Raw genomic sequence first — 23,912 nt, 5'->3', positions numbered from 1 at the left:
GCATGTGCCCAAGTTCTCTGCCAGGACAGGGCAGGTGAAAGACATGTCAGATGAGAGGGCAGCAGCTGCAGGGCAGGCAGCGAGCTGAGAGCCTGCCTGGGTGAGTTCTCTTAGACAGCCTTACTCTTCCCTCCAGAGAACACATGGGCTGCTGATGTACATACAGACCCCTCTTTAGCATAGGAACTGTCAGATTAGGAGCTTTATCCAACTGACAAAATAAACCTCAGAAGGGCAAGAATCCAGTCATGCTGTGTTGGTCGTACAGACCATAAGTAATCTCATCCTTGTTAAGCTGAGCAGACTATTCGGTTGAACAGGTCAACCTGTTCAGGCTTCTGTTCTTATAGAAATCAAGTGGAAATACAAGTACAACATTCATGAAGCACTTGATTGAAATCTAAGCCCTCCTGTTTGTGCATCTGTGGAGCAAACTGCTGAGCAGCAACTACAGATAGTATATGAAGTTAAATGAAGTAATACCCTTTCTCAGTAGCTTTGATGAGCTCCAGTAAGCAATTTGTACCATAGTAAAACACATCCCTCCTGCACATGTCAAAAATAAAAGGCAAATGTCATCAAGATTTTCTTCCCACTTTTGAGAGGATGGCATACTGAATCATGTGGTCTCTGAAGAACTAGTCATCGTGGATGAAGCAGATTCTGCCTCTCAGGTGGGGACAGTGGGTGGGCAAAGAATCTTGTCTTATTGTTGTGCATAAATATTTGCCATTCTTAATCAGAATTTAGTAAAGATCTGTGGATAAAGACAAACCTTGGACCAGGAATTTCTAATGCCTGCTCATGCATCAGAATATGAAGCTACAACTGGTCACAGCAGTCAGTGACCATTTCTGTCTGCCCTGGAATGACAGTGGATACCATTTGATACATCTTGGCCTTATCATATGCCCTATATAAAGCTACACGCACGTCCCCTCAAAAACCCTAACACCTTTTTTGGATAAATGCTTCTTTTTTTCCCCCCCCTAATCTTGCTTTGCATCTACACCAAAGACTAAAGAAGTCATAGCAGGAAAAGCAGATCACCTGATTTTTCTTGGTAAGGAAAGATGGAAGAATAAAGCTATGAACCCTAGGTAAAAAGGAAAACAGTAAATCAGATGGATTCCTGATTACATCAGCTGGGTAAGAAAGTTCTTGAAGACCTGGCCTGCCTGGCAAGCCTTTTCTATGTTCATCTTACCTATGGTATCACTTGGGGTGACAGGCCCTCCCAGATCCTATGAAGTAAGGGAACCCTTTAACTTCTTAAGAGTGCTTACTGTTTTCTCTAGTGAACTAAACAGAGCTTGGCTGTGGGCCCAAGCAGTGGTAACTGAACTGTTTATCTATTAATATACATTTTGGCACTGTTTGAGCCCACGCAAGACAGCCTCCCACAAAATGTCCTGGCATGACTGAGGATAACAGTGGCCTGTATGAGTTAAATAACATTTGGAGTGTGGGGAAGAATTCAGCTTGTATCCAGATAGCAGTATTATGGCACTCAGAGCAGCTACACTAGGCCAAGACCTGGGTTTGGAGCCTTACCCAAGTAAAGTGAAGTTTTTTGCTGCTTGCCTGCAAAAATCTCCTTCCAGTTAGCTCATGAGAAGGGATCTTATAAGCAGACAGAAGTCCAGTTCTATGAATCTTATGGAAATCTGGGACAAGGTTTCTGCAGTAATCACAATTTTGTACCCAAGTCCCAAACTTCCATTTGAGAAGCCAAGCTGAGCTCAGGAGCTGCTCAATAGCCAGTGGTTTCCTGCTCTTTACAGCAGCCATCTTTACTGAAAAGGGCTGAGGAAGAACAAAAGTCACTTCTCAGTCCTTTCCATTTATCCCTTCCCAGTGGAGATTCTGCTGTCAGTCTATCGGGGCTGCTTACAGTTCTCCTTCCTACTGAGAAGCCAAGTGAGCAGTCTCAGTATAGATACAGGTTTCACTAACATCTGCCAGCATAATAACAGATTGGAGATTACTTCACCATGAAGACATCTGGTCTTCTTGCCAGTGCTAGTTTAATATGAAAGGTAATCTTCTGCTAATTTATAATATTTGTGTTTCAGAATACCCCTCTATCACCAATGACCATTTATTTCTGGCATTAACTTTGTTTATCCAAGCAGCTTAAGTTTTCCTCTCTTTGAAGAGATTTATTAACACTATTACTGTGTCACTGTTTCCTCTCCAAGAAGTTCTTTGTTTATTTCCAGAGCATTTAATTTACACTGTCAAATCAATGACAAATGCAGATCAAAGAAGTCCAAGTTTCCTGGACTTTGAAAAGTGAAGTTTTTGAGGAGGTTATTTATTTTAAGATAGCCATTTTTCAGATGATGCTTCCAGTAAAAACTTCGCACCATGTAGCATTATGCCAGGCAAATGTCGGTGCTTTTTGTTTACTCGTGTTTAATTTTGAAATTTGTGTATTTGTGCACGACTTCCCCCTCTCACTCAAAGCACAGGAGATAGGTAAGAGGTATCAAGAACGACCTTCATGTTCACTTCAAAACAAGTTATAACTATTTTGATGCATCAGCTGTAAGTATCAAAATAGTGAGGCATCTTTTCATTAATGATCTCCATTGTTAAGGAAAATGTTTAACCATAGATCCAAAATTATCAGTGCAGTCATGACTCACAGCTGCTGGATTTCTTAGAAAATAAAGAATCAATGAGGGGAAAAAAACACTTCAGTTACAAATCTGGGGATAGGATAAAACAGTTCACAAGTATAAATATATGTAAAGACCCCACAGAATGCCAATATGACCCTTCTTAATAACTTGTACTAATTGATGACCTTTAAATTATCAGGCTTAATAACACACACAATAAATAAAAGCCGTTTTTGATCAGTGTTGGTACCTGGTCTCTATCAGAAGAGAACTTTTAAGGTGCAAGTCTAGCCAGACAGAACTCCTAGCCAGGAGTATTTGTTTTTAAAGAGTGTATTCCCATGTCAGTTCTTAAAGGTTGATGTCAGATACCATCCTGCATAAGGAATGACAGCACTTTGCATCTCCAGAGCAGACACAGCTGAGGTTTCACTCTTGCCAATCCCCTGCTTTCCCCCACTAAAAAAGAGACCCATACATTCATCCAGCACAGTCACTGTTGGTATTGCTCCACAAAAAGTACTTCCTCTACACAAGTCATACAGAATTGAAGAAAAGCCAAGAACAAATCATCTTTTTAAAGACAGATGAATACCAGTGCTCACCATAATTCCATGATTCAAACGTTACATTTTGGATTGAATAAGATTCCTAAGAACTTAGAACACTCCCAGCTCTCAGCTGGGAATCAGCCAGTATCAGTTTATCCTCCAGATCAAGATACCTCTTGCAGTTTTGAGGACTACTTCCAAACTGAACTAGGGTTCTTTCTAACCAGTAAGTATCTAGCCCAACAAGGTCAAAAGAAAATCATGCTGATCTCACACTGGCATTTGGTTGTTGCTGAGCAATGGGTGAGCACCCGGGGGGGGGAATAGCTGCAGCACCATGTGGTGGTGCAAGCCAGGGCCAGGCTGCACTGTGCTGGGTGCACATGACCCACAGGTTGGGCAAGCCTGCACTACTCTTTCACAAGCCTCAACTCTTCCAATCTTGGTCTGATTTCTTGGTTCTTAACTCATTTCTTTTCAAATACTCTTGGGTTTGCAACTTCTACTGTTAAGAAAAGTAAATGCTGTTCTTTCCTAAGATATTGTCATCTTAGAGGAATTAGAAACAGACTCGCCTTGCCAGAACTAACCTGCCAGCTCTGGCGAACAAACAATCCCAACAGTGTGTTTGCAAATGACAAGAGTGTCAACCTGATTAATAAGGCATATCTAGTAAAGGAAGGTTTGATCTTCAAACTCCAAAGCAGGTATCTGCCCCAGAAGGAGAACGTGTTACTTCCACAGGTAACAGCAGCTTCTCTCTTATTTCCAAAGTGCATTTCTGAATATCTGCTTGAAGAAACAGCATATCCTCACCTCCTAAGTTAAAATTTTTGGGTCTGAACAGCAGGTCCAGGGGCAGAATTGCATTTCTCTCCAGACAGCATCTGTGACCATCACTGATCAAATGAGGTCAGAAGAGGACACTGCTTTATATAGACATAGCTTAATTAAAAGGAAAAAAGGAAAATGGAGCCTAGCCCTTTAAGAGTGTTCTGATGAACCATGGCATGCAGAACCCCTCCCAAGTTTGCCAATATATTCTTTAATGTTTTAATAAATCAGAATTAAAAGATACTGTAGGAGGATTCAGAGATTGCCTCTGGGAAGCAAGCAGAAGCTTTCAGCCACAGTGAAGAAGCAGTGAAGGTGAGAGATGTTTGTGGAAGCAAAACTCATGGCAGCGAGATGAGAGAGACACAGGGGAGATGGAAGGAGAAGAACATGAAGCAAAGGAGTTGCAGGTTTCCCACAACACCAACTCAGCATTTACATCCACCTTGCCACTGCCCCACTGACACAGCTGAGCTAAACCCAGCCGGCACCAGAAGCAAATCCACCCCACGCAGGGCCAGCAGCCACCCTGACACCTGGCTTTTGTCTTCATCAGAGAGGAAACTCTCACTTTTCTTTTAGAGACTGCCTTAGCTTTGTGGTTTTGCCTTGTCTGGTTGAAACTGAGTTTGGAGTAGACATCCAGCAGGTAGGGAGATTACAGCTCTCCCCAGGCACAGCCCCGCACAGCATCTCTCCCCCATTCTCATGGCACAGCACAACAGAAATGACATACATCTATTATGATTTTGCAAGCAAGTCATCTGTTCAGCTTCCACATTCCCACAAGAGTTTTGTCCACAGTTGCCCATCCATATATAGACGGGGAGTAACAGTTGCTCTTGCTTTGCTTAGAGCTCTGTGTATTCACCTTTCAGAACTTCTGTAGGAATGTACTGCCTTAGCAACAGCTGAGCAGTGTTAAGACAGAGACAAGTGATGTGCAGGAAGGGAGCTTAGAGGGTCTGGAGAACCACTGTTCAATGAAAATATAAAAAGTATTGAGTAGAGCTTAATTTCCTTAGAGTTGCTACCGCCAATGACAAGGAGGTAGAAAGCTATACGTGAAATACTTTGGGCTGCACACTGTAAAACACAACTAGACATTCCAAAAAAACCAATGTAGGCAGCCACAATTACTTGAGGGTTTTTTTTATTATTATATCCTCATTCCTGAAACAGCTCTTCTACATTTATAGAGTTCCTTTTTCCTCATAGCCACATCTGAAGGAAATTTAGATAGCATATGTGCTGTTCTATTAAACAACTTGTACTAGAATACTTCATTTCTTCTCTCATTTCTGTAGAGGTTAAAGTAATAGTTATGCATTCTAACAGGGCTTATAATTTAGGGGCAGTTGACACCTATTCTTAGGCACTATCAGTGACACATAAGTTCTGCCTGCTCTACAGATCCTATGTTATTAAAGAGTTTGGAAATGAATCCTTGCATAAGCAGTTCTTTACCATGAAAGTCATAAAAACATACATGACATCACAGAACTCATAAAACTCTCAACAGTTTGGATGTTGAAAGCTTTACAGCTATCTGCTTGAATTCACTTGGTTTGAAACTTGGCTTGGTCTAAAATTTTTTGAGGCTGAAAACATTTTATATGAACAGCATGTGATTGAATACAGCTAGACCTTTCCCTCCCTCCCCTTAAAGAGTGGACAAAAATAGTTTTCTTCAGCTATGAAAATGCTATATATAGAAGAGAAGCTAAATGCTTTCAACTCATAGACTTCAATAGTTCCTTGGTTTGGTAGTTTTTTTTGTTGGGTTTTTTGTAAACATTAATGTCTAGAGGAAGTACAGCAAAAAATATTAAGTGATATCCTTCATAAAAATACAGACAGCATCAGAAGCAGCTTAGTAATTAAAGAGAGCAGTGTTCTGCAGAATGGAAGGTATTACTCTGTTGGTTCACATATTTTCCACGCTGGTACTGATCATACCCTGGTAGACAGGCACATCAGTCCTGAGACCTTAGTGAGGGGTGGGCTCTTCATCTCAGGAGGTGCAGTGCATAACAGCAGCTCTGAAGAATAGAACATTACTGTCCATTTCTGTGCCATCCAATTTGCAGCCTGCTGCTGGGGATTTCCTGCCTCCCTGTTTCTGCCCCTACAGAACATCATGGCTGGGAAGCTGCCATGAGAGAACTGCACACAGTGCTGCTGCTGCAGTGCTGCAGAAATCCTGCACATCGACCCTCTGCAAATACTTCTTGGGCCTTCAGAGCCTGGATTGTGCCAGGAGTTGCAATGGTTTCTCTTGGTATTTGGTGTGGTTATGCTTTCTTTTTAAGCAGATCATGAGAAATATACACATGCATACACACAACATTGTTATTTGAATTTACTTTCATTTAGGAAATATGTATATACATGCCTTCTACAGTGAGAAGAGGTAAACAAAGGCTACCTTGCCCAAAACAAGCGTTTTACAAGCTAAAAGATAATAACCTCAGGAGATCACTACCTGAGTGAGTCACAGCACATTGGCCAGCTCTGCAATACCCATTCACCCACATATGCCATGCATCACAGTCAGATGGCTGTAGTTAAAGGGTGCAGGTGGGGTACTTCTAGGATACACCCAGATTCAGATCTCAGCAGCTGGGATGCTGATGTGGGATATAGAGCTGTTCTAACAGGAAACACACATTGGTAGACATGTTCAGAGTGAGAGGGGAAAAAAAAAAAGACTGTCTTTAAGAAATATCAGTGTTTCCTTATGCTCATTTGGAAGGAGACGGAAAAAGATATTTATGATCAAGATTTTCCAAGTTTTCCTTCTGTTTTGTTTTTCATCATTAGAACTGTGTCAGGATTTCTTTCCTCGTGAGATATTCCAGTAGTTACGAACAAGCGATACCGTACTGACATTAAGCATGTGCTTTAGGAAAATAGGAATTGTTTGGCCACCAGTGTTATACGTTGGTGGAGGTAACTGTCATCTGGATATCTTCTTAAAAAAAAAATTGCTGCTTTAGTCTTTTAAGCAATGCTTTCCTGAATTTCAAAGTGAACAGGACTTGAAATTTAAGGACATGTATTAACCACATTGTGAAGACAGTCCAATTTCTTCTTGAAAAGATCTCATATGGGAGGTTGTGCAATCCGAGGGATAACGTGCTGGACTGACAGCAGGGTCTTAATCACAGCCTTAAGCAAGTATTTCAGTTGTGTCTATTTCTCCTCCCACTTCTGGTCTGATTTGTCCATTCACCTCTACTCTTTTAAGGTCATATCTTTCACTGCAAGTCTAGGCAGTAAGGATAGCAATAAATACTAATACCAATGCAGTGCATCATTGCTGCAGGTACATTTACAGGTATGAGAGAGCTTCAATCCTTCAGGACACCTCTGCAGCTGACTTTATTTGGAGTATAAAAAAATACACTGGTGGTGTTCCATGCTCTTTCAGAAGTCTCATAAAAGGCTGCAGGTTGAGAACTTGCTCCTTAGTCACACTTGGCTTTCTGTTATGTTAGGCATATGACTCTGCAGGTTTGTTTTAATTAACTAACACTACTGCTTGTCATGAGGCAATAAAGGAATGTTACAGACAGAAGTAGAAAATTTTTACTAAATTTTTAGGAATTCAGCTGGTGAAAAAAAAAACACTTGTGTGCTTCCCCATCTTTCCATTTGCTTCCGATTTAGGCTGTCCAGCTCTCTGGCAGTGAAATCATGTGTCAAAAATAGTTCCAAATTACAGTTTCTACTGGGAGGGTTTTTTTTGTAAGTTTTTTTTTTTCTCCTTCCCCTTTAATACATGAGCTGCTTACTGAAATAAAGAAAGCCTTTCACCCAGAAAGAATTTACCAGAACAAAAGAAGTTTGCTAGAACTAACGTGCTCATGACTGCTGGCATAATCTCCATTATAGGTCTTTCAAAATACAGGGTGGGATCAATCAGAAAAGAGAGCACTGTCAGCAGTGGTGGGATGCAGGCTGCCTTCCATGGCTGCAATGCACACACCATGGCTCAAGTCCACATTGTCCCCAAGAAGCCCACTGTAAATCAGCATGACAAGCGTTCCCCACTTGAAGTTTTCTTCATAACTCGAGTTTCTGTATTTCCACGTGAACGGTTTGTGTGGACTTTCCATAAGAAACCCTACTGCACTGTCTTCTCAAGGGTGGCTGCATGGTCCCAAGCTCACTAGTGCACAGGCCAAGAGATACAGAGGCTTTCTGATCCTGTCTGGTAAGACTTCCCTGCAGGAAGCTGGTTGCTATGGTGTGATACGTGCTTCAGAACAATCTACCTTCTGTTACTTAAACTCAGATAAAGCCTTAGTGGAAGGAACAATAAATCATGATGTAAGGTGATAAGCTCTAGTAACCTGGCGTCAGACCTCTAGCTCTAGAAAGCATGGTGAAGCCTAACCCAAGATGTAGCAGTCTCCAAAACCAGGTTAATCTGAGGCATTAACAGAGCTGTAACAGTAGTCTCACCTACAGAAACCTAAGTTGAAATCTTGCTAGTAAACAGCTGTAGTGGATGTTTCCTTCCTTCTCTTACTTCACAATCTGTTTGTTTCATCCAGAAATGAGATCACAACAGGACAACCTCCCCACCCCTCACACTGAAAGTCTGTTAAAGCTCACTAAGGCACACAGAGATTAATGCCTGCTGGAGACAGAACAAGAAGCACTCCACTTATTTGTAGCCCAGTGATGATTTTTGTACTGTCAGACTAACTATAAGAGCTGCAAGCACTGCATTAGGCTCCGAAGGGATGCTGTCTTAGGAAAGAAGCACCCCCTCTAGCCTACCTGTCCTATCCCAGATAAAAGAACATGCTAGACGATAGATAAAAAATGTGAGGTTGAAAAAAAATTATGTGAAATTGATGCTGAAATTCAACACACAGTGATTCAAAGCATAGTTCAGCAGTGCAAGATTTTCTACGCCAAACCAAACTCTTATTCTAACTTCACTTTCCATACAAGCAAACAGAACAACCTTTGCCAAATGCATCCTGAACTCTATCTAATTTTCAAAACAGACAGTCTGTTAGAGACAAGCTCCAACTTTTATGAAGGGAGATCATAACTCCAGTTGATACCTGTATAGATAGCCCACCAGTTGCTGGCTGTAACCTCAGAACTTCCAAGCCTTTCTGATTGGTCAGTTACCTAAAAATCACCTGCAACCTGGTGATTAACACATTGATTTCCAAAATGTAACTACAGCTCAGTCTTGGGGGTAAGAATAATCAAAACTAAATCAGAGACTTCTCTGCTTCTAGCTGGAAGATTATAGAATACGCTATGAGATAAAGGGAGCAGTGCTTGTATTTCATGCCATCAGGCCACATGAGGTTTTTAAATACACAGTCCCTTCTCGCCTCGCTAGATTCAGTTCAAATTATTCCCCCTTCTCACCCTCACCACCACCTCAGGTACTACTGGTCCACAGCAGATACAGAAGGTACTGCCCCACAGACTGCTCTCACCTGTGCAGAAGCTCATGTTCCTTCAGAAAGCCAGGTGCAGCCACCTTCTGTGCCAGCTGGCTCTGACAAGCTCGCCTAAGTCAGCAGCAAACTGCACCCGAAGGTCTGTCAGTAATATCTTGTATTTTCATATTACGTAGCCTCGAGCACAAGAGCTATTACTGACAGCTAAATGAACACACACGTGCTTTTAAATGAGAGACCTCTATCTCCTGAAGGTAGTTGTACATGAAACCTGCCTATTGCCTAGAAGCACTCTGTGAGTGTGAATCACACCTGCGGAGGAGAAAGGTGAATTTTTGCTCTATTAGAAATACACCATTCTACTCCAAGCCTAGAGACCAATTACACATTGTTCTACAGCTTAGTGCTACAGTGAGGCCAAGAGGCAAATTAATACCGAGTGCAGTTGCTGAGGAGCAGATCCACTTTCTGGCAAACCTGAGAATGTCATGTCAGACATTAAACATCTGGGGTCTTTGCAGTATTTGTCTTGTTACAACAAAGCCATATATGGCAGGAAAAAGTCTTAGAAAAGTAGAACTGTTCCTAAAGCGACTCAAGATAGATGGCCTGTTTAGTCTATTGGAGAAAACTGATTTTTAACAAACAGGCAAACAAAAAGGAATGTTAGAACTCAGGAATTATGAGTTGCCTTAATCCTTTGCTGCAGTACTATAAGTTTCCTCTGGAAAAGTCTAAGCAGACTGAAGGGCATTAAAATGAGGTTTTGACATGCACAAGAACAGGTGAAAGAAACAAGGTCTAGTAGGTCTTAAGTTAAGCCTTAACAGATGCGACATTCCAGAGTCCTGCTGCAAATGCCAGCCTCATCCTGACCAGTAAGTGAACAAAGGGAAAGGCATTTATTCTTCCAAAGTCAGCAGGCTACAAAGTCAATTGGGCTGTGCAAGAGGAATACATCAAAGAACACTTATTGAAATACAATGCATGAACAAGACTACTACAGAAAGCAATTGGCATAATGTTCAGCTATTCTGCTGCCAGAAATAAACTAATCAAGCCTTGATGATACTCATTTGAATACTAGGGGAGTTAAATATTCATCTACCTTTCAGAGCAAAATAAAGTACCTCAACAGAAAGCAATTAAATTATAACATGACGTTATTTTCAGGGCACCTTAAGTTTACAGTGCAAGGGAAATCTCTTTCAGTGAGCACCACTTGAGCATGGAGTATATACTTCTTTCTACTGATTAACCCAACTGGTTCCTCTTTCTTTCCCCGCTCCCTGCCATTGCTAGAGAGTCCTTTAAATACATAACCAGATAGATTGGCAGGCACACATGATGCCTGCAGAGATGACTTGCTGCTTCACATGGCATCCTGCAGAGTGTCCTTCCAGATGCCACTATCAGTTTGTGACTGAAGAATTACAGCTTCAGATGCCTATATGTTTAGAGAGGCTTCTTTCAGCAAAAGCATCAGTCTGCATCAGCAGTTGGATCCATTCTCAGTTCCATGGGATAACAGACCAGGAGTACACCGACCACCCAGACAAACACTAGCTTCACCTGTAGCCTTCCATACCCTCAATAGCCAGGATAACACAGAGAGATTGCAGAAACCCTATACACACTTGCTTCTTCCTATGGCACTGTGAAAAACCACCTTTGTTTGTAGGCATTTCAAAACAGCTATTCAGGCTGCCCAGAGCACACTCTGAGACAGACAAGGGCTCCCCCCAGCGCAGAACACAGCCTCTCACACTGCTCAGCAGCAAACGGCCTCACAGGACTAGAAAGACCAAGAACACTACAATACCAGCATAGATAATTCACATAGCCTCCAACAGCCATCAGCCCCGAGACCTCCCAGTAGCACCAAGCACTCACCTGACCAGTTGCGCACAAGCCTTCCACAAGCACCTTCTCCTCTGTACTGCCCTGCAGCAAGCCAGGAGCCTTCCTACCACCTCTCTTCCATTTCAAGCACCAGGTGCAGGTGCTCAGCAAAGCCCCTGATTGGCTGCTGAGGAGCACCCTGTGCTATGAGGGGCAGACTTCCTCCTAAGATGGTTTCCCTGCACAAAGAGAACCCTCTGCCTGGTGGGTGCCAACGTTATGTATTGGCACTGCTGTTCTCCCCTTTCTGTGCCAGATGCGTTTCCCACAGAACTGGAGTTTTCAGCTGCCAGAGTGTTTTAGATTCTGTTCATATTGCTGAAAACTAGCGATTCCATTGTTTGTCTTGCAGTGTAAAATTGGTAATGTGAAATAAGCATCTTCAGAACACAGTAATTTAAGCGCTCAAAAGACTTGATTAGAATTATGAGGAACATCATAATTTCCCACCTTGCTATTAATAAAATCAGTTTCGTTTTTGTGTAATATTGGAACAGGGCATAACCTCGCAGCTTTACACCGATAAAACTCCCACCAGGTGAGGAGTTGGATGTAAGTCAGCCATTATTTTGGAAGGAAACAGAAAAATGTTTTTCTAATCAAATGTTACAGTTTTTCCTAAGTAGCAACAAGTAGCTGGTAGATATCAGCTCTGTGGAAATTAAATCCTTAAGTGCCACCTCAGACTGTGCAAGTCAAGCTCTTCAAGCCTGCAAAGAACATAGCAGCAGAGTAGGAAAATGGAAATTTAAAATTAATTGACTACCATGCTAGCAGGTAATCTAGGTGGAAATTCTCAATCTGGAAAAGATGTTATTTGGGTCTCTCTTGAATATCCTTCACTCTATCTTTCATGGTTGCTAAGAAACAGCAGCATTCCAGTACAGTAATCTTTCCTCCCCCATTCTGAATGGTGGTTAATTGGCCTGTGTGTGAAGCTGGCTTCCTAGCACAGGAAAGTTTATGTTCAAATGGAGAAAACAATAGGACTGGAAAACCGAGGTTTCATGCTAAGTACACGGTTTCAAATGGCATAAAGCTTTGGGAAGTTCACATTAACCAGAATACTTTTTGATACTTGTGTGTAATAAAGGAATCATGATTAGCCATGTCCCAAAATCTCTCCTTTTTCCAGCCTTAATGAAAATTCTCAGCTTGAGTGTGAAATCTGCTGGCTACAAGAACAAGGGCTACGTGATTGGATAAATTAAGGAATAACGGTGGTGTTCTCTGAGATGGGTAGCATGTATGGTACAAAGACGTTTGCTGTTTAAGAGGAGTAGAAGATACTGCTGGTATTTTTTCAAAAGATTTGAAGGTATCATTTGTGTATGGAAGTTAAAAAAAGGAATTTTGTACAAACTATATGAGGATACAAATGTTTAGGTTACATAGAGACAGATAACTTCTAAAGTGAAGGTGGTGGGAGTCCAAATATGGGGCTGAGCCTCTTCATCTTAGATGTTATCTAAGCACAGTCCTACAGGAAATATTTCAGCGAGGACATTACCTTTCCAGTGATTAAGAAATTGGAATATTGAAGAGGCAGGTAGTTCTAATCCCAGCTGTGATACCAACCAAGAAATTCTTTTCTGTGTGATCTGATGTGATTTTCCTAACTCCTGCCTGGAAGGCAATGGGTGTGATATGCTTCTGTTTCTTTTCCTTTTCCTTTCCCAAACAGGAATGTTACAGAATGACATTTCTGGCACAAATGCAATAGACTTCTCAGTTCTCACTGAGCAGGAAGAGACTCTTAGATCATCTAGGTGCTAAGTGTTATCATTTATAACTGGCTAGGTCTGCACTCTATCAGGTAGCCTTCATTTTAATGGTCGTTTACTAGAAGCAACACACTACATGGTGATGGCTCATTAAGCGGGATGTATTCTGCAACCAGGAATTGAAAATGTCTGTGTTTCAGTTCTGGCATCTCTACCCACATCAAAAGGGTTGAAACTAGATCATCTTCGATGTTCCTTCCAACCCAAACCATCCTGTGGTTCAGTATGATTTAAGAGGAGAGCTTTCCAATTATAAAATGTAGAAAACGTTTAAAATCCTTATTTGCTGAATATATGCAAGTATGTGTTGCTATTTGCAGATGGAGATTTATAAGTTATTATTACTCTGATTATCTCTGAAGCCTCTGTTTTCTTTCCTCGCCATAAAGGCATAAAGACTGATACATCTTGTAAGAAATCAATGATTATTTCATTTTGCTACTGATTGGGATGTCAAAGGGCTTTTAGGATGTATTGTAAATAACCAATTTGACGGACTCCGCATTGGCAGTGACTCAAAAAGAAAAGCTATGATAATTTTTGGAGCAGCTAAGTGCTATTTTGGATGTGAGCTGCTGCTAAAGGGGCTGAGAAGGTTAAACTTTACAATCAGCAGGGATGGCTGCAGTCCTCATCTGGGAGAGGAACACACACTGCACAGCTCCAGTAACGTAATGACACGAATGGATTGAGCTGAACTGTGGGTGAGGAGGAAAAGGCTCTGCCTTCCCCCACCCCTTCCCCTATCCTATTCCAGCTCTGGTAAAAAATTTCTCCATATGATATACTTCAGTAAGGACCTATGGCCTGTATACTTGTAAGGGCTTACATTGGCTTTTAGCTATTTGAAGATTTTTGTAGTAATTCTCTGTATGTTCCACTACCCCAGATAATACAGCATTAAAAAAAATCACCTTAAATTCTGCCTATAAATGGCTGTTAATGGTTGGTCTTGTTTGGTAAGAGTTCTAAAGAAGTTAATGGCTTGTGGATATTCCACGAAAATCTGTTTAAGTACAGAAAGATGTATTTTTATGTGCTGCTGCCCTCTGAATGTCATTGTGAAGATGTGGGGAGGTGTGTAACTCACCAGGATGGTGGATTTTGCTCCTGATCCCCTGATCTAAAGCATCGTTTGATTGTAAAGAATATTATCTAAGGGACTGACAGCCCTAACCATGGAGAACAGCCATAGTTTTTGCTAACCATGTACAACATAAAGGAAAAGCAGAGATACTTTTCACACGGCCAGAAGCTGTCCTCTCCCTGCTGAAGGTGCATCACTCATTATCTTAATTCTGTCTCTGCAAGGTTGTACCATCTCCCACAAAGACAGCTGCAATCATGTAAAAGCATCCGTTTAGATGGCAGTTCTGTGCCCTGAAAACATGAGGTCCTGAAAAAGGCTTTATTGAAAACAGTAGATTGTTCAGTAAGTGCCAACTCTACTGATAATAAATAATATGATAATAAATAAAACTGATAATAAACAAATGATCCCATGGATCCCATGGATAATTCCATTCTGTAGGAAGGAGAGCAGTTTGGGTAAAGCTGTGTTCTGCCTGCAAGTCCAAGTAACTGCTGAACATGGTTTCAGGGAAGTTCTCGTGAAGGCTGGTGGAGGTGTGGATGTGTGACAAACAGATTTGTCTTCATGAATCCACTGGCTGAAGCTCCTATACATGGCGTGAGCAATGATAGTCATTATTCCAGCATATGAATTGTCATAGCAGAAAGGGAGGAGCCGGCAGGATGTACAGACACTAGGCAAGGACTGACTTCCTACATTCCCACTGGTGTTTTCTGGCCGATCTCTGTGGTCCAGTGTTTCAGCTTTCAAAAGGAGCTTTTGGATAAAGGCTATGGAATAGCCACTCTGTTTCCAGACAGAAAGCAGCAGTTCAGACCCACCGACTGTAGATTCTTTTTAGAGAACAGCTCCAGAAGTGCGTCAGTGAAAAGCAAAGCACAATAGGCTGCTGTTTCAATGGGCAACTGAGGAATACCCTTGTGATGAGTTATTTCTGTCTTTCTTGTACAAGAATTGTTTCCATCATTTTAAATCGTTTTTCCAAGTAACACAATCTGGTTTCATTTTCCAGCTAAGTGGAGGAGAAACCTTTATTTTAATCTTGTGAACGATCAATCAGTGACTAGATGAACCAGTAACACAGCTAAGTAAATGGGCCAGAGACACAGGAGCCTGCTGTCTACTCCAAAGTACCAGGGAAAAAATATTCTTTTTTGAGTGGCAAACTTCAAGTAGGTAAAATAGGCAAACCCAACAATAAAGACAATCCCTATAAACTCCAGAGGAGAAAAACTCCTTCAGCATAGAACAAAGACAACTCTGCAGCAGCAGTGACGGCAGGCAGCAATGGGAAGACTGACCTGCCAAGAAGTAAACACTCACATTCCGATACTCTACTGCAGCAACTTTCTGTGTTCTGTTTCATTTTGCAGGTGACTTAACATTTCTTCAGTTGAGAGCATTTTTATAGTAAATTTAAGCTTGTAATTTAATTTAATTTAATAATTTATTTATTTAATTTGAGCCTATAGTTAATTGACTAGGTTTTCCTAATTACCTTTTTCATTGATACCTTGAAATAAGGTCATGAGCTGCTTTGGTCTGAGTATGTCCATTCAGGTCTACACAGCCTAGCATTCAGCCTAGACCAGTAACTTTCTATAACATTTTTACCTTGAAAATAGAGCCTAGCATCTGTGGAGTGTTGTGACATTTTTTTACTCTATAGAGAGCTGGTACAAGTGCTATACAGCACATGAACAGTAGTGCATAGATGGTTCATAAACTCTCTGTAAGCTTCTGAATTTCTTCCAGTGCAAGAGGGAAATTGAGTGCTTTGTGGTTTAATGGATTTTTCTTTTCTTTAGCACTTCTGTTTTAATTAATTCATCTTTATTCCCCTTCTAATACATGAAGCCATGGAGTTATGCCTGTTTCCTTCCATAGCCCAGGCAGTGTATGTGCTACCACAGAGGTCAGTGTTTTCTGCACTGCTCTGTTTTCTGCAATTTTTTGATCACAGTCATTATCAAAGACTCAAGTATAGAGATCTAAATGAGCCATCAGAAGTTAGAAGCTTTGAAGCTCCGCATAACAACTCATCCTAAATAAAAGCAATCACCAGCAGTATTTATAGGGACAAGAAAGAAACTTTTCATGTAGAAAGCACCTACTGAGACTCCTACAGATCACCACTGCATGAAAGGATACCAAAGAGGGGATGTGTGAGACTTCTTTTGTATGCTATCTACTTGAATCATAAGCAGCGGAAGAACAAACACAAAACACTGAGAAGTTAATAAAAAAAAAAGCCCATCTGATTTAATTGGGAAGCATCACTCGACTCACTTCTTTAATAACTGTTGGAAGGCATCCCAACTCTTTATATATTTAGAAGTGATATAATTCAACTCATAAATAATTTCTTAATAAGCAACAGTTCCCCAAAGTATGTGATTTCATCCTGCAGTGTTTGAGAAATAGGACTGCTCCCTTTGTGTTTCAGCCATTTACACTTTATGATAACAACATTTAACCACAGTTTATCTTAGAAGTAGGATATCCCAATAAATACACTTGGTACCCTGTGAAATGACAAAGGCTTTAGACAGTAGCTAATAAAACCTGAAGTAATTACTACTGTCCTGTGGTGTCGCAGAGATGAAATCACAAAATCATTGTGGAAACCTACGCAAGTGTTTGCAAGATTAGACCCAGTTAAAAGACAAAGTCTCATTTCTCAAAAATAAGCAAAATCTAATGGTGCTATGCACACATATACATATATATGTACATATACACACATCTTTTGTGTGTCTAAGGGATGTTGAGTCTACAAAACGGACACCAATATCAGCTCTTTTAGTCTGAAGAGGAACAAAAAGCTGGATTTGCTGTTGCACAGCACACTCACTTTTCCAAGCAAAATTCTATGCAGCAAAGCTAATGCAACAATAGACACAGGAAGGAAGAGCTGTCTGACAGCTTGAAATATTGACAAGAAATCTTATGGAATTTTATCAGAAATAAATACATTTCAAATAATATTTCAGCCCTTCAACATTTTCAATCGAAGTAGTTTAATAAGAAAGTTCCCAGCTTATATTAAAGCTTGGGATTGCTCATAACTCATGAATCTCCGTCTCCACAGAAGAAGTGGATACAGCTATAACATATAAGCAGTCTGAAGCCCCTTTCAGATCAGAGTAAATATTGGTTTTCAGTCAATCATCTATAAAAAAAAGCAACGATGAGGTCAGAGCTCCCTCCCTTGCTACAGAACCATGCTGGTTTATCAGCATAGGTGCAACTACGCCAGTTTACACCAGAGGATTTGGCTTCATATTTTAGGAAGAGCAAACAGGAGTTTCAGAGGCTGGAACTGTACCTCAGGGCAGGAGAAGAAAAGGCTGCAATTACACTTTGGTTCAGCATTTATGTTCTCCTACAGCTTGAGCGCAACTTTCAGCAAGGCTCTGACTCATCATTGGGCTATTATTCAACATGGCCATTAAACACTACTTTGCATGAGCAGGGTTACCTTCGTACAGGCAAAAATTTAGGATGCATCAGAAAATATAGCGGGGGAAATATCAAGATTCTTTATTCTGTTTTTACACTAAATTCCACTTAGTTTCCTCAGAAAGTGTCCTATAACAAAGCTATTTACACGAGTAAGTTTAAGCAGGGCTTGGCTGTGAAATCCCTGGCTGCCAAAGCGGCGTGTTTTGATTAGTTCCGACTCACTTTTGGTTTAAAAAAAGCAACAAATAGTGCTGAGAATCAGCGAGGTGCCAGGGCTGGCAACCCGGCCTCCCCTGAGCCTTCCCAGGCACAGGGCTGTTCTGAGTGCTCTCTGGCACCGCACAAGGAAATTGCAGTGCCTCCATTCTTTTTCTTCTCACTACAGCGGGGTTAGTGGGGACTTGGCAGAGCAGAATAGGTTTGTTATTGTACCTGGTCACAGGATGAGGATTGTATATTTTCAAGTACATTATACAATACATTGCTGGTATTAATAACCTCTTGCAGCTATCAGGGCTTTGGGCCGTTCCACTCATCACTTAGCTCATGCCATTCAGTGCCGTACATCTCAATTAGGAAAAGCAAGCCAAACAGCTTTACTCTGCGGAACTCATTCATTAGCAACATGCTGCTACCGAATGCTGCAGATCCTGCAAGGGTTCAGAGAGGAGACTTTTTCCACTGAATGCTATAAAGGCTCCGTACAAATATATCCGTTACCATAAAATTGAGCTGAGCATTTTCCCCTCCCCAAGTTCGCACCAAGCCTGAAGCACTCAGGCAACAGTGGCCAACTTAAGCTGTAACTCCAAAAATACAGCAGAAGGCCAGAACAAGAGGTAATAGGCACTTTTGGAATTGTTAGAGTCACAAAGCAGTTCTGAGAGAAAGCATCATACGCTCCGTACTCGACAAGGGACAAAAATGTGCTTGTGGAAGGGAAGCAATGACCCTTCCAAATTCAGTGCTGTACTTTTGTTATCCCAAGGGCGGAGTGCTTTTTCCCATGCTGCTATTAATGCAATACAGAATGTCTTAAACAACGAGCAAGCTGACGCACTGGATGTTTTCCGTACTCTGTCCAGTCTTTCCTTACACAAGTAGGGATGTGATGTAGACTTCCCAGGTCATATCTATTTGAGTAGGTATTCAGATAAATAACTATGATTGTAGAACTGCAATGGGGAAAAATTAATGTCACATTTAAATCCCAGCAAAATACTGCATTTCATAGAAACATATCATTTGGAACATGCAGACATTGTCAGAAGTCTAAACTGGTTTAGGCACTTTTTTGGTAAAGGAAAGTCCATTTTTCTTTTATAACAAAGAAAGAGAGGAGGAGATTAAACACTTTAGGAACAGAATGTGATTACTGTTGCCCATATTGAACTAAAACACATGAGCTAGCATATGGGGTAAGAATGACAGCCAATAAATGACACAGAACTAAGAGTTCCAGAGATCTTATAAGTCATGAGAGCTTGACAGAATTAGATAACAGCACTTCAGAATGTTGTTGGTTTGGTTGGCTGGGTGGGTTTTTTCATTTTGTGCTTTGTTTGGTTGGTTGTGGTTTTTAAAACATCACCCACTGCACACATTTCACCATTCCTATCTCTGAAGCTGTTCATCTGCTGCTTTGCTGACCCACAGGTCTCCTTTTGCCCTTCCGCTTCTAAAACTAAAGCAAGGATAACACTACTGAAAGTCACTCCTAATGCAGCCATTGACATAATACAATTCGTCTGGAATACAGAAATGTTAATCACTTATTATTTTATTAAAACAGGGAGGAATGAGGCAAAAACACACCCGGCAAGATTCAAGCTTGCTCTGTTTGTCAGGTTGTCATAGTAAAAAATAAACATAACTAAAAGAAACCAGAAAGTATTCATCTGCACTTACTTGGAGGATCAGAACTTGAAGATGAACGACGAGATTTTGGATTTCAGGACATTGATTCAGGCCACAGCTGCTGTGCAATGCATGGTTATCCTCCGTCCACAACAGGAAATTAGAATGATATCACTAAGCATCCTGTACGGAGCCGATATAGTCTGAGAAACATGGTACTCTGCTTCTCAAAACACATGCATGTATACAAATAAGGGTACGAAGGACCTCTGTAAAGAAAACAAGAACAAATGTTTTCTTTAAACATTTTGCCTTCTGTACTTCAGCTAGGCAGGCGAAGGGACAACTTTTTCTTACCGTATCTTGGTCATCTAGTCACATTCTTGTAGTTATCTTTATAAGGGAAATGAAAGAGAGAACCACTTCAAAGCACACATAGTTTCATTGATTCTAATGTCAATATACAGCTATTAGATAATGCTTCTTTTATTCTTAAATATATGATCCTTGACAGGCAAACCTTGAAGAGGAAAGTAATGAAACAACACCAGAAGTCATACAGGCATATCCAAACTCAGCAATTGGGCTGTATATTTTTCCAGTACTGAAATACGCCAAATTATTTTAATGATTTTTGGTCTGTGTTTTATTCTGGGATGAAACAGGCAGCTGTAGAATTGTCAAGTGTCCCTAGAAATGTCTGTAGGATACCCAGCGTTGCCCTGAATAAATTCTTGTGGGGAGTCACATCTATAGATTCACTCTCAACAGCACTGATATTCTCAGTTACCCAAAACTCACCGGCTACATTCTAAGACAGCAACTGCAGAGAGATTCGTATCCTATGTGCAATTTGCAAGGGGGTAAAAAAGAAGTCTCAGCTGACTCTGAGCAAAGACGTGGGGCCAAAATGTTGACAATGACAGATGACATTTTTTAGGCTTTTCACCCACTGACTCCATTAGTCAGAAATCACACTGCTCTCACACACTGCTCACAGTTCTAGGCAGTGTCTCTCTATGTAAGATCAGGTTGTGGCACTGAGTTTTATTTCTTTAATAAAAGCTTTCCACAAGTGATTTCCATGTATATTAAAATCAAATGAGTGTCATCCAATGCAACATTATACCAGCACCGCTGGGCTGTGTTTAATGAGCTCACAAAGCAGGGAGCTGGGCTGAGAGGCTCACCAGGGTGCCCATTGCTGTAAGAAAATGCGATTTTATCATCTTTCTCATAGGAGGGCTGGCTATTAGGCATGCTGGAAGGGTAAAGCAGTCAGAGAGCTTTGCATTTTCTCTGTGAGAATGAAAGTATTTAATATCTGGGGACAGGGCATTGAAAGCAGGCAATGGTAAATCATCTTCAGGCTTTAGGTTTGAAGAAAGGATAGACAGGCTCCCTAGATGATGAGGAGATGCTGGAACATTGAGATGCCTGGGGCTATGGAGGGTCCAACATTGCCAGCAGCTGAGGAGCGTGGGTGAGGGAGCCCACCCCAAAGGCAGGGATCCTCAGCAGCACCATCAGGCTCAGAGGAAGAGAACAGATTGCTGCAGAAAAGAACCATTGAGTAGACTTGGAGGGGGTGGAGTAAAAATAAACCATGCCAGCAGCAAGTTTGGCAGCAAGTGTAGCTGACCTCCCAGTCATGGAGCTGAGTTACATTCTGCTCAGTGCTTTGCCAAGGGAAGTTTCAAATCCATGGCAGTGCAGGGCTCAATAACAACATCAGCAGCTCAAATTAGCAATAATCAAAATGAAGCAAGGAGAACAAACAGAAAGGCTCCTATTCCAGATCTGAAAAAGGACATTCAATTCACGATGTTGAATATATGACGTGCGATGTCTGTGTGAGCAAGGCTGCAAACTTTATGTCTTTTGGCCTAAGTCATCCCAGGAATTTTTATTAAATGATGACTGTCAGTAAAAGGTAAATGATTTAGTTCTATTTCAGAATATCACAGAGCCGGATTACTAGCTGATAAGAACCTAAACGTTATTGCCAGTGTTCTATTCCCTGTGAGCAGTACAGCAGTATTTGCATTTGGAGCACAAACACTGGGTTATTGTGCTTATTAGGCTTTGTGGTGCAAACCTCTAGCAAATAATTGAGATTATTTTGGTATAGAAGTTACTACTAAAGAATGACGAGCATATGGTCATTCCTTCTTCATGCTCCTGTCACCACTGAAAAGAATACAAATGCATGGTTTGATTGAGGGCTCTTTGTGGCAGTCACTGCCTTCTGCTCCTTGTTTATATCATTAGATTTGAATGGCCCTGGATCATAGTATAGCAAGTGCAAGAATAGGGATAGATGCTGTTTCAGGAAGAGCTGAAACCCATAAGGACACATGAGCCTGGTACCCTTGTTTCTCTAGACAATCTTGCAGACTGCCAGGCCCTCCTCTTAGTACTGCCTCCAAAGGAAAAGCAGTGCATCCTGGGCTCTCTGTTCTTTAGCATGCACTGGAGACACTAAAAATTCATGCCTGAGATTAGAAAGAGCAAAATAGAGCAAATAGCTCTAGAGGCAGCAGTTGTTTTGGTGGAATGAATTATTTCAGTAAGCACAAATACTTTTAGGAGAGCTGTGGAATTGTCTGTTATTCAATTGCCATTGCTTAACAGATACAGAGGCAGCAGCTCTGCTGGCATCTGAAACAGCGAGATGAGAACAGCACGGGGGCTGTGCACATTTTAATCTTATTATTAAGCTGGGCCTGATTCAGGCTGTGTGGAGTCTCTCTGGAGACTGTTATGACTGCTGTATTCAGAAGTAACATTTCTGCATTATACCAACATTCAGCTGGATGCTTGCGGTACATGCGTAGGTATCAGCAGGAATGAGCTCCGGACACGTGTACTCAGACTCCACAGACCTCAAGCCCCTCAAAAACGGCACATTCTTCTTATCTGTTTTTATCACAGTTCTGAATTTACTTAACTGTTTATTCAGTTCTGAATCCAAACGGCTGCGTTTTTGTATGAGGATAAGTAAAAGGAGAGCATCACTGTTACTCACATCCCTGGCCAGAATAATGAAGCAGACCTCCTGAGAGCCATCTTGACCACTGCGAGATTTTTTCCAACCTCTTTTCCATTTCTGCTCTCCTGAAATAAAAGGTTGCACTTTGAACTTCTCCACTACAGGCAGTCATTTGCTACTACCCTTAAGCTTGTATGAGAGACTCCTTGATGACAGACGAAGTGTCCCCGTTATCAGGATGTTCCTCGTGATGTGATAAGTTTCACAATACACAGAGACAATGAACGAGATAAAAGCATGAAACCAGATGGTCACCTTTAGCATGATTCCCTAAAGGAGCTGTGGCTGGAAGACATTCTTTGTGTTTCTTGAGTTACACCGCTGTGAAAGCATTAATGTCGTGCTTATCCTTCCAGTTTAAGGCTGGAACAAGAAAACCATCACTCTTAATCTAGGCTCTCCTCCCTTTCTTTCCAGTCCATCTTCAGGACCTTTCTCTCCTTAGTACAGGATAGCAGGACACCGACTTCTGGCAGATAAATTCATGCAGATCTCATACCGAGGATCTCTGTATCCTTCCACATAAAATTATCTTCTTTTGCTCTCCTTGTTGTGAGATTTGGCTCATATTTTCCTTAATTGTCATTAATACTTAGGGTACACTGTCATTAATTTGCCATTAGGGTACACTGATGTCTTTGTGGTTTAACAATTCATCCTCTATGTTAAAGAAAAGGCCAGATAAACACAGGTCACTCCTTACCACAGGATTTCAGGGAACTCAGCAGGTGGCCCCATTCATGTGGACGGGTGCCTAACAGTGTGCGTCTTTTTTCCATCCCCTGTTCCATTTCAGTGCTGTGCACATCCTGCCTGGGTGCTTGGCCTCGTGCCGCAGGTGAGTGGCGCAGAACACATCGCCCAGAGGACACACTGAAGTCCAGATCAGGCTTCATCTGAAAGGAAAAGAGTCATAGATCACATCCGAGGCATGCAGCAACACGTGCTTCTTCCCACCAGTAAACCCCCGATCAGATGCACAAAGACTTGTAAGAAATGGGGAGTGTGATGAATCCCAGCTGCGCAGCATCGGCCAGCATTCATTTTTTCCTTCGGGCAGGAGTTTTCCATCCAGAATCTGGGTTGGCCATCTCCCCAGGAGCTGGTCTCCTCCAGAGACATCTTAAAAAGAAATAAAGGCTTTCACACAGCCTGACGTTCTGTAACTGTACAATCTTTATTTTTTTCTTATTTCACATAACCAGGCAAACAGTAGAGCATTGTTTTAAACCCTGAGTAAATGGAGAACCTTCTAGTTTCATTGCTCTCCTTTGGGAAAAAGCTTCTCTTTTTCTTTTTAAGTATTCAC

The 23,912-nt window shown here is 41.4% G+C and overlaps 2 protein-coding genes across 3 annotated transcripts in view; one reads left to right on the top strand and one right to left on the bottom strand.

The window, feature by feature from the left end:
• GLDN (gliomedin) overlaps positions 1 to 11,401 on the bottom strand; it is a 90,087-nt gene extending 78,686 nt beyond the window's left edge. The window contains exon 1 of the mRNA XM_046899142.1: positions 11,344 to 11,401. The gene's annotated coding sequence lies outside the window, so the exon portion shown is untranslated. The remainder of the gene's footprint in view (positions 1 to 11,343) is intronic.
• Positions 1 to 23,912, top strand: part of TNFAIP8L3 (TNF alpha induced protein 8 like 3) — a 41,615-nt gene that overhangs the window by 4,663 nt on the left and 13,040 nt on the right. The window lies entirely within an intron of this gene.

This window comes from Gallus gallus, chromosome 10, assembly GCF_016699485.2.
Source record: "Gallus gallus isolate bGalGal1 chromosome 10, bGalGal1.mat.broiler.GRCg7b, whole genome shotgun sequence".
Lineage (NCBI taxonomy): Eukaryota > Metazoa > Chordata > Aves > Galliformes > Phasianidae > Gallus > Gallus gallus.
This window is presented reverse-complemented; position numbering and strand designations above follow the sequence as displayed.